The sequence below is a fragment of the Rattus norvegicus genome, chromosome 18, assembly GCF_036323735.1.
Source record: "Rattus norvegicus strain BN/NHsdMcwi chromosome 18, GRCr8, whole genome shotgun sequence".
NCBI lineage: Eukaryota > Metazoa > Chordata > Mammalia > Rodentia > Muridae > Rattus > Rattus norvegicus.
The window spans coordinates 59,947,883-59,957,446 of NC_086036.1; the positions used below are offsets into that span (position 1 = coordinate 59,947,883).

Below are 9,564 nucleotides of genomic sequence, written 5' to 3' on the forward strand. Positions count from 1 at the left end.
GATTGGATAGCCTATCAGGGTCTCATCCTCTCTCTCTCTCTCTCTCTCTCTCTCTCTCTCTCTCTCTCTCTCTCTTCCCTCTCTTTCTCCCCATCCCCCTTCCTCTCTCTTCTCTTTCCCTCCCTCCTTTCCTCCTTCCCCCTCCCTCTCCCTCTCCCTCTCCCTCTCTTTCAGCAGTCCCTGATTATCCATAGCTCTTCATTTATGGGTGGAGCCTCATGAAACTTTCCTCATCCACGTTGACATGTCAACTGGCATTGTCATTATGCAACTGTGTCTTGTTTAGTCAACTGTATTGCTGAAATCTCATAGAAACAACTTGCTTGTCATTCCTACAAGAAACTAGCACCACACACTCTTGCTCTTAGAGTCTTTCTGCCCTCTCTCTTCCCTGAGCTGTGGGTGAAGGGTTGCATTCTAGACGTGCCAGTTAGGGAGGGACAACCCATATTCACTTAATCTCTGGATTTTGGCCAATTGTGAATCTTGGTAACAGTCTCCATCTGCTGAAAAAGAAGCATCTTTGATGAGAAGTGAGAGATACGTTTATCTATGGGTATGAGGATTAGGATATAGAGTTTAGCTGGAACTTGTATTGGTTTAGTAAAATGGGAGCAGCAGATTCTCTTTTAGGGTCTGTGGCCCCTCTGTAGCCACTTGTAGTTGGCAGGATTTACAGTAGGAGGCATGAATTCCCTCCCATTGACAACATGTAATTGGCTGGGTTTACATTAGCAGGCATTAATTCTCTTCCATTGACAACATGTAGTTAGTTGGATTTACAGTACCAGGCATGAATTCCCTCCCATGGAGTGGACTTTAAGTCCCTTTAGGCAGTGATTAGTAGTGCCATGATTGTAGCGCATGGCATGTCTTATGAGGTTGGCCGTCTTTGTGTGTTTGAAGGTTCAGCATGACAGCCCGATAGAACTTTTCATTGCTTTTATCGTTTGGAAGCTTGTACATCACCTTTGGATGAAAGCTTGTCTTTCCCAGCTCAATCCTTCTAAGCCAGTGGTTCTCAACCTGTCTGAAGAAACCCCTTTGGAGTTCAAATGACCCTTTGACAGGGGTCATCTAAGACCATTGGAAAACACAAATATTTGCATTCCAATCCATAACAGTCACACAATTACAGTTGTGAGGGAGCAACAGAAATAATTTTATGTTGGAGGTCACCACAACATGAAGAACTGCATCAAAGGGTGGCAGCGTTAGGAAGGTTGTGAACCATTGTTCTAAGCCATGCATCTAAAATAATAGGTTCTTATAGTCAAGTTGTAGAAGCAACTACAGGCAGTGGCAATTCCTTACATGCATTTAGGAATCTCTTGCTCTCTCTGGACCAACAATTTGAACACTACCCAATGGGGTTTTGTTAGGTACTCTACAGCTCTTGGGCAAAGCATTATCATCTCATGTGATATAACTATGAATTCTCTCTCTCTCTCTCTCTCTCTCTCTCTCTCTCTCTCTCTCTCTCTGTGTGTGTGTGTGTGTGTGTAAATTTATATGTATGTAAATTTATACAATAATGTTTCCCAAAGGCTTCTTCAAACATCCTTACTGTTATTTATCTCTCCTGCCTCCCTCTCCCTTTGTATTATCCTCCCTTCTCCCTCCCCAGTGAAATAAAGTTGCCCAAATTTTCCCCTTCCTCCCTCCATAGCACCTTCCTACCCCTTCACTATAGCACCCATCTACTCTCCATGGATCTTATCCACTTTCCTGGCTTCAGTGGTTACTGCAGGTTACATTCAAGTCCCAATATTCAGAGCTTGGATCCACAAATAAGAAGGATAGAACACGTGACATTTGTATTTCTGGGTCTGGGTCAGCTCACACAGTATAATATTTTCTAGTTTCGTCCACCTACCTGCAAGTTTAATTATTTTTTCTTTTTTTTTTCGGAGCTGGGGACCGAACCCAGGGCCTTGTGCTTGCTAGGCAAGCGCTCTACCACTGAGCTAAATCCCCAGCCCCTATTTCGTTTCTCTTTCTAGTTAAATAGAATCCATTGCGTACATATGCTACATTTTCACAAAACCATTAGTCAGTTGAAGGTGGTTTCTGTTTCCTAATGATAGTGAAGACAGCAAGTGTCTGTGGAGTGAGCTGTTGAGAGCTTTGCTTATATGCTAAGGTGTGGTGTAGCTGGTTTGTACGGTGGATTCCCATTTAGCTTTTCCCTGCATTGGTGCCACAGAGGCTCTGCCACTTTGCAATCCCACCAATAGTAAATGAGTGTTCCCCTTTCCCCACATCCTCCCTGGGCATTTGCTGCCAATTGTATTCTTTTTCTCCCCCGCTCACAGTTCACATTCAATAAAACAAGCAAACAAACAAACAAAATCAGGGTGATTTCTGTGACCGGTACATCAGATAGTCTGCCCACGACACAGCTCAGCTCATTCCTAATAGTGCAAGAAAGACTAACCACCCCCAGCTCTATAGGAAATACATATATTGAATCACACCACATCTTGTGTTTAAGCATAAGAGATTTTCTTCTGACTGCTCAGTGCTGCCTGGCAGATAAAATGGTCCAGTGCTCACTTCTGCTTTAAGAAACATCCTTTGCTCTTTTGGACATTAGGCTCGATGGTATCACTGCTAGGTTTCCAGCTAGCCGGGCACACTTCACTACATTTGTCAGTGAGCTGGAAGGCCTGGACTGGTCTCAGAATCTTATTCGCAGAGTGGCCAACAGGAAGATCATTTATATCTGTAGAAGGATACTTCTATCATCAATAATAAAGTGGCCCCTATAAGAGATACCTTCATCAACCCTGAACTCCATAATCCTGAGCAATGGCACACATGGGATCTGGGGCCAAGGGAATGCCCATAGGTTCCACTCCTCCTTGTGTCCTGGGTGTATTAATCGGTGCCAGATGACAGAAACGAGAATCCACAGGAACTCTCATCACTTGACCATTGAGTCTCTTAAATGCTTCGGCCCTATCACTGAAAGCAATGATCTCTGTAGAGCACACAAAAGTATAATCAAGAGGGTAAAAGAAAAACAACATATTTCCCTCTGTATTCACTTCGGCTGATCTCTCTGAGTTGTCCATCTGGCACAACAGCTGTGGCTTTGAAGTTGGGGGCAGGATGCCCAATTGTTTGCATTTCCTGAATACATCTTGCTATCAGCAGGGTCGAACCACAGGTCTCTGAGACAAGATGGCAGAAGGATGACTGCAAGTGGTGTTCCTGATCTTAGCCATTCTGAATGGGGTAAAGATAAAATCCCAAAGAAGTTTTAATTTGCACTTCTCTAATCACTAAGAATTCTGAACACTTTCTAAGATATTTCTCAGCCATTTTGTTTCTTTTCAAATTCTATGTTTTTTAACTTTTTCATATAATATACTCTGATCATAGTTTCTCCTCCTCTAGTCCTCTCCCAGAACCTTTTCACATTCTTACCTCCCTCCCATCCAACTTCATTTTCATTCTCTCTGTCTCTCTCTGTCTCTGCTTCTGACTCTGCTTCTGTCTCTGTCTGTCTCTCCCTCTCCCTCTCCCTCTCCCTCTCCCTCTCCCTCTCCCTCTCCCTCTCCCTCTCCCTCTACTTCTACCTCTCCCTCTCCCTCTCCCTCTCCCTCTACCTCTACCTCTACCTCTACCTCTACCTCTACCTCTACCTCTACCTCTACCTCTACCTCTACCTCTACCTCTACCTCTCCCTTTGCTCTCCCCAGGTCAGCAGCCCTGGATTTGCCTGTGACCAGATTCTTTAGAGAGGGTAAATGACTTAGACAATATCATCCTACTAGCCAGAATCCTGATCCTATTCCTGTCCCTCCTTACTACATAACAAACACCTCCCACCTCTGTGACCTACAGGCTCCACTGGTCTAGGCAGGAAAGGGTTAACCAGTAGCCACCTTTCCACCAGACAGCTGGTGCTCCCCTTCCAGAAGGAATCCTGCTCCTGGATTCACAAACAAGCCAATCCTAGCTCTCTTCCACCTGGGTCAAGCAATTTGGTACACGTGACCTTTGTTTGAACGAAGATCTGGTCCACAGGACAGCTCGTGCCACAGCAGCCACCACTGATGCTCACTGACCTCCTCATCATCTGAGAGCAAACCGGTAGTGTGGGAGTCATCAGGCAGACAAGAAAATGGAGCAGGGTAGGGAGTAGATGGGGGAAGACATTAACAGTTTCTATTTTTTACTATGAAAAGAGATTTTTTTGACACATTAAGTAAAAGAATTTTAATACATTAGCACATGTAGGGAGGAAGAGAGAGAGAGAAAATGCAGAAGAGCTTTCCTAAAGCAACTCCTCACTGCTCCAAGGTGCCTTCTGGTAAGATAAATGGCTTAGTCTTTACCCTGGCTTTTCTCTCCCCTAAGCATCTCAAAAGCAGATTTCTTTTTTTCTATTCAAACCACCAGAACATGGCTGAAGGGGATTTCAAGCTATACAATGAATGTAGATGTGCGTGTGTGTGCATACTCACATTACTACATATTACACACACACACATACAAACACTCATACCACTACATTTTACACACACACACACTCACACACTCACTCACACCACTACATATTACACACACATACTCACACACTCACTCACACCACTACATATTACACACACATACACACACTCACACCACTACATATTACACACACACACCACTACACATCACATACACAAACACACACACACACACACACACACACACACACACACAGTGCTCTCCAGAGCACACCACCTTTGCCTCTTTGAGGAGGATGCTCCTCTGGGGCTTTGTAAGAATACAAATGAAGATGTTTGTCTGCCTTTCCTTGTAGAAACTGAATCTAAATCCAAATGTCTTTTATCTATCTACTTATTCTTCTCTCATACAATACATCCTGACCACATATACCTCCCCTCTCCCCTAGATCTACTCTCCTCCGTTTCCCTTCAGGAAAGAGCAGACTTCCCAGGGATAGCAACAGAACAACAAGTTAAAGTCAAACAAGGCACAAACCATAATCTCCAGGCTGTGTGAGGCAACCCAGTAAGAGGAAAAACATCTAAGAGCAAGCAAATGAGTCAGAGACGCCCAGCCGGCTGGTGGTGGCTCAGTCCTGTAATCCCACCACTTGGAAGACAGAGGCAGGCAGATCTCCGAGTTTGAGGACAACCTAGTCTACAGAGTGATTTCCAAAAGTCACTTTTTTAAAGATCCCAATTACTGCCCCCACCTGTCGCCTCCTCAAAGAATCCCTCCACGTTCCCTCCCCTCTCTCCTTCTCCTCAGAGAAGGTGCCCCCCACCCTACTGGGTATCCTTCTACCCTGTCACATCAAGTCTCTGCAGGGTTAGTGCATCCTTTCCCACTGAGGTCAAACAAGGCAGCCCTGTTGGGGAATAGACTCCACAGAGAGGCAACAGCTTTAGGGACAACCTCTGCTCCAGTTGTTGGGGGACCCACATGGAGACTGAGCTACAGGCTGCCAGGGGCCTTGGTCCAGCCTGTGTATGGTCTTTGGGTGGTGGATCCATCTCTGAGAGCCCCCAGGCTCCAAGTTAGTTCATTCTGTTGGTCTTCTTTTGGACTTCCTATTCCCTTCAGGTTTTCAATCTGAAAGTCATTTTTAAAGAGCAATAGTGGTTTAACCAGAACAGATTGGACTAAACCATCCAGTTTTAGAAATTTATTAACTAGCTATAGTCTTTCTTCCAACCAATCTTCGTCTTGTTTGAATCCACTTGATTTTATAAAATCCAACTCAAATAAACTTAAAAGTATCTGTAAGGTTAAACTGGAGGATAAACGCTATGACTTTTCTGACCAAAGCTATGACTTTAAAAATCAACATTGCCTATGATCAAGTAATTGCACTCTGTGGGTAGACCTTAAGGAATGAGTCATACGAGTGTGCAAATGTTTATATACAGGAAATTTATAGTAGCAAACTAAAACAAGAGGAAAAATATCTACTAATAAATAAACATAGTTTTCTGAGCAATGATACACTTCTATAAAAAAATACAAAGCCTGTGAAAGTGATAACATTAGCATAGAACAATGTTAAGGAAAAGCTAACGGCTGACATAGGATCTGAGGGATAGGTATGTCACAGAAACGCCAAGGTCAGCATCAGAAAAAGTCTGGCAAGATAAACAGTGAGTTATTGTTCATTTGTAGAAATGCACATGACATAAATGCTATCTATACTTTTTTCATTAAATAAAGTATTAATGGCTAAAAAATCGTGAAAACTTTTTCAAAATCTAAAGTAACTTTTCCATCTCTGAGATCACTTCAGTCATGGGACCGCCTCCCACGATGGCAAAACCACTCACTGATGTACCAGACACCTCAGTGTTAGGACAAGCTGCCTGATGGGAACCATAAGCAACTAATGCTAGAGAGCCCTAGTGCTGGGCCTACACTTCCGCAACCCCTTCTTATGATTCCTTAAAAATACTGGCACAGCTATTGGGGACACATCTATTTCACTCTTTCCTTCCTTCTTTCCTGGGTAATAAAAAAGGAAGACAGGAGTCCTTGAGGGAGAGAGTCTGATCATTATTTGATGAGCTTTTCATTATGGTGAAAATTTTTAAAGCATAGACATAGAAAGAACAAAGAATAATCTTTGATCAGAATGTCACTTGAGTCATTTGAGAGTGGCCCAGAGTACCTTGAACCCTAGTAAACCAGACAACAGCTGGCCAGCAAGTATGACTCACCAGCTGGGAGGCTCGGACCTAGGGCTTCCCCTCAGCAAAAGTTGAATGGTGGTGTTCACGAAAGGTTGCAAGACTCGTTCGTTTAGTCAGAAAGCTCCGGGTGATGCTTGGGGTTTGCTATGGATCGTTCCAGCCTCTCAAATCGATCACTGCGTATTGACTGAGTACTGACTGTTTGCTGGGCTTCGTGCTAGGCATTTTGGGAGATGTGCAATAAACATTCGGTCCTCCTCAATTATGGCCACAAGCCCATGGGTAACAAAGTGGGAGCTGTCTCAGAAGGCAAATGACGATGTGAGCTAAAGAAATGCAGAGACAGGACACCCTGAGGGCAGGAAGGCCAGGAGGGCTTCAGAAAGGAGTAAGACATAAGCTGGAATCAAGAACAGAAAAGATTGCTTATCAAGAAAACGGAAGTGTATTAGGGTACTAGCTACAACATACCCAATGCCAACATCTTTACACTGTGGCTGACAGAACAGTTGGGCTGGGGGCTGAGCTCCCCTCTCCGTGCAGCTGTTCAGGGTCTCAGCTGCCAAGGGTTCTACTACCTTTCATACATGTTCTTCAACAGAAGAGCACACATACAGGAACGATGGCCTAGGATCTCAGAAGGATGTTTATATACTCCAGGCATGACATCAGCTCATGTCACTCGTCACACATGCCTTTGACCTTAAGTAAGCAAGTGGCCCGCCTAGATAAATAGTTACAGAATTGTAAGTAATGGAAAATTTCACAGCTTTGAATACCTACCCGTTTAAGCAACCATTCAATGTTCAATACAAGGTTTTGTGTTTCATATCAGAACCAAAGAAACTGGGTTGAAAACCTTCTGCAGTGTCCTTGTCTTCCCAGAGGGGAATCTCTCTAATAACCCTGTGAGCTGCTCTCAGAAAAATGACATTGTCCATCAGGCATACTGGGCACTTACAGCCAGAAGGAACTGGCACCGTAGAGCTGGGGTGGTCACCCCTGGGAACTGTGGAGAATTAGACAACTAGACAAAAGGGTCATTCATCTTCTTGGACTCCTCGGCAGAGGAGCTTTAGAAACTACTATCTAATGTGACAAAGAGCATGCAAACTAAAAGTAAAATTAGGGAAGGTGATAGCTTACTCTCTCAAGTGTGAAGACCCGTGTGATTCCCAGAACCCATATGAAGAGGCTGGGTGTGCTTACAATCTCAGCACTTGGGAGACAGAAACGGTTGGACATCTAGAGCTCACTGTGCCAGCTAGTCTAGCCTAATGCATAAGCTCTACACACACACACACACACACACACACACACACACACACACACACACTCATGTGCACACATACATGCATGCATAAAACTGGTAAAGACTTTTGTGAAAGTCCGGCCATTAGGATGATACTATTCTAATACAATACTCTGATGTTACTCTAATTATCTGTATGGGTTGTGATGTCCTATATATCTTACTGCTCAGGTTTGCACAATAGGAAATTAGGATATAAGAATATGGAGTGAGGAAGGACTCCACAGGACACATGATGGTGACTCTTGTTGCACCAAGGTATTGTTGCACTGCTCCCAATGGTTTCATTATGCTTGTCTGTTTAGAAACACTGCAACACCCTACTTGCCACCCTGACTATGCATGAGAGAGCTCAATTCAGATCCCAGCCTTCACCTTGGGCTTAAGATATGACGAGACTTCAACCATGGGTCACTGGTGACTGTTTACTGGTTTCCAAATGCCACATATCCTGGGCATCATTTCTTCAGCAAGGAAGAAGATTCTGTGGGCTCATTAACTACCAATAACCAAAGGAATGGTGTGCAGATACTAGTTTAGAAAAAAACAAAAACAAAAACAAAAAACTCAAGTAAATGGACTTAGCGAAGTCTGCCAGATTGCTTTAGCTGGTCTTTCCTTCCTGGATAGGACATTTATTTGAAGTATACATATATATATATATGTATATATATATGCACACACATACATACATAAACATGTGTGTATATACATGTGTGTATATATACATATACATATATATGCACATACATACATACATATACATGTGTGTATATATACATGTGTGTATATATACATATACTTATACATATACATACACATACACATACATACAGCCAATGACAACCACTTAACTAGTATGACTAGGAAAGCACTGGCTGGGATCCTTCTCGGGAATCTAAATAAAGTAGTCTTAATTTATTAAGCAAGAAAAGACACTAGGTATGTATATTTTATTAGTGCTTTTCCCATATACTAAAGAGCTTGAATTAAGTGATCTTACTGTGACCTGTCTTCTTATTATCTTATGCTATAAACAGACACAGGCCAGTGTATACAAGGTCTAGGAATAAAATAGTTGAAGAAGTGTCCAGAACTCCTGGCTTTCCCAGTACAGCTCTGTGCATTTGCTGGTCCTCTTATTCGCCATCTCCCTCAAGAGCTGGTTTAGCAGCAGCCCCCATCACACAGGGAGTCATAGCTAAAACAGCAAAGGGTGCCTATTTAGTCCAAAAGTGTTTATCGAGTGCTTAGTACATTTAGACACTGAAGACCAGCTCTAAGGAATACGGCAGTCTGTGCTCTCAGATTTTCTACCTAGGTCTCCAGAGCTGAGACCTATGATGACTCAGCTCCCTTTTAGATAGACATGGATACCGATACCCTGAGAGGAGAAGGGTAGCCAGCAACCATCTCACCTTACATGTCTGAGGTGGGACATAGGCCCATGTCTGCTAGCCATGATGCTGGGCTGTACCATGGCATGCTGCTCTCCAGCTCCCTCACTGGATTTCCTTGCAGCTATAACAATGGCTACCCATAGGACCCTAACAGTAGAGACACAGGGAA

The 9,564-nt window shown here is 43.5% G+C and overlaps 1 pseudogene; it reads right to left on the bottom strand.

The window, feature by feature from the left end:
* Positions 1-2,552: 2,552 nt before the first annotated feature.
* Positions 2,553-3,145, bottom strand: Prdx1-ps4 (peroxiredoxin 1, pseudogene 4; annotated as a pseudogene).
* Between the last annotated feature and the right edge of the window lie 6,419 nt (positions 3,146-9,564).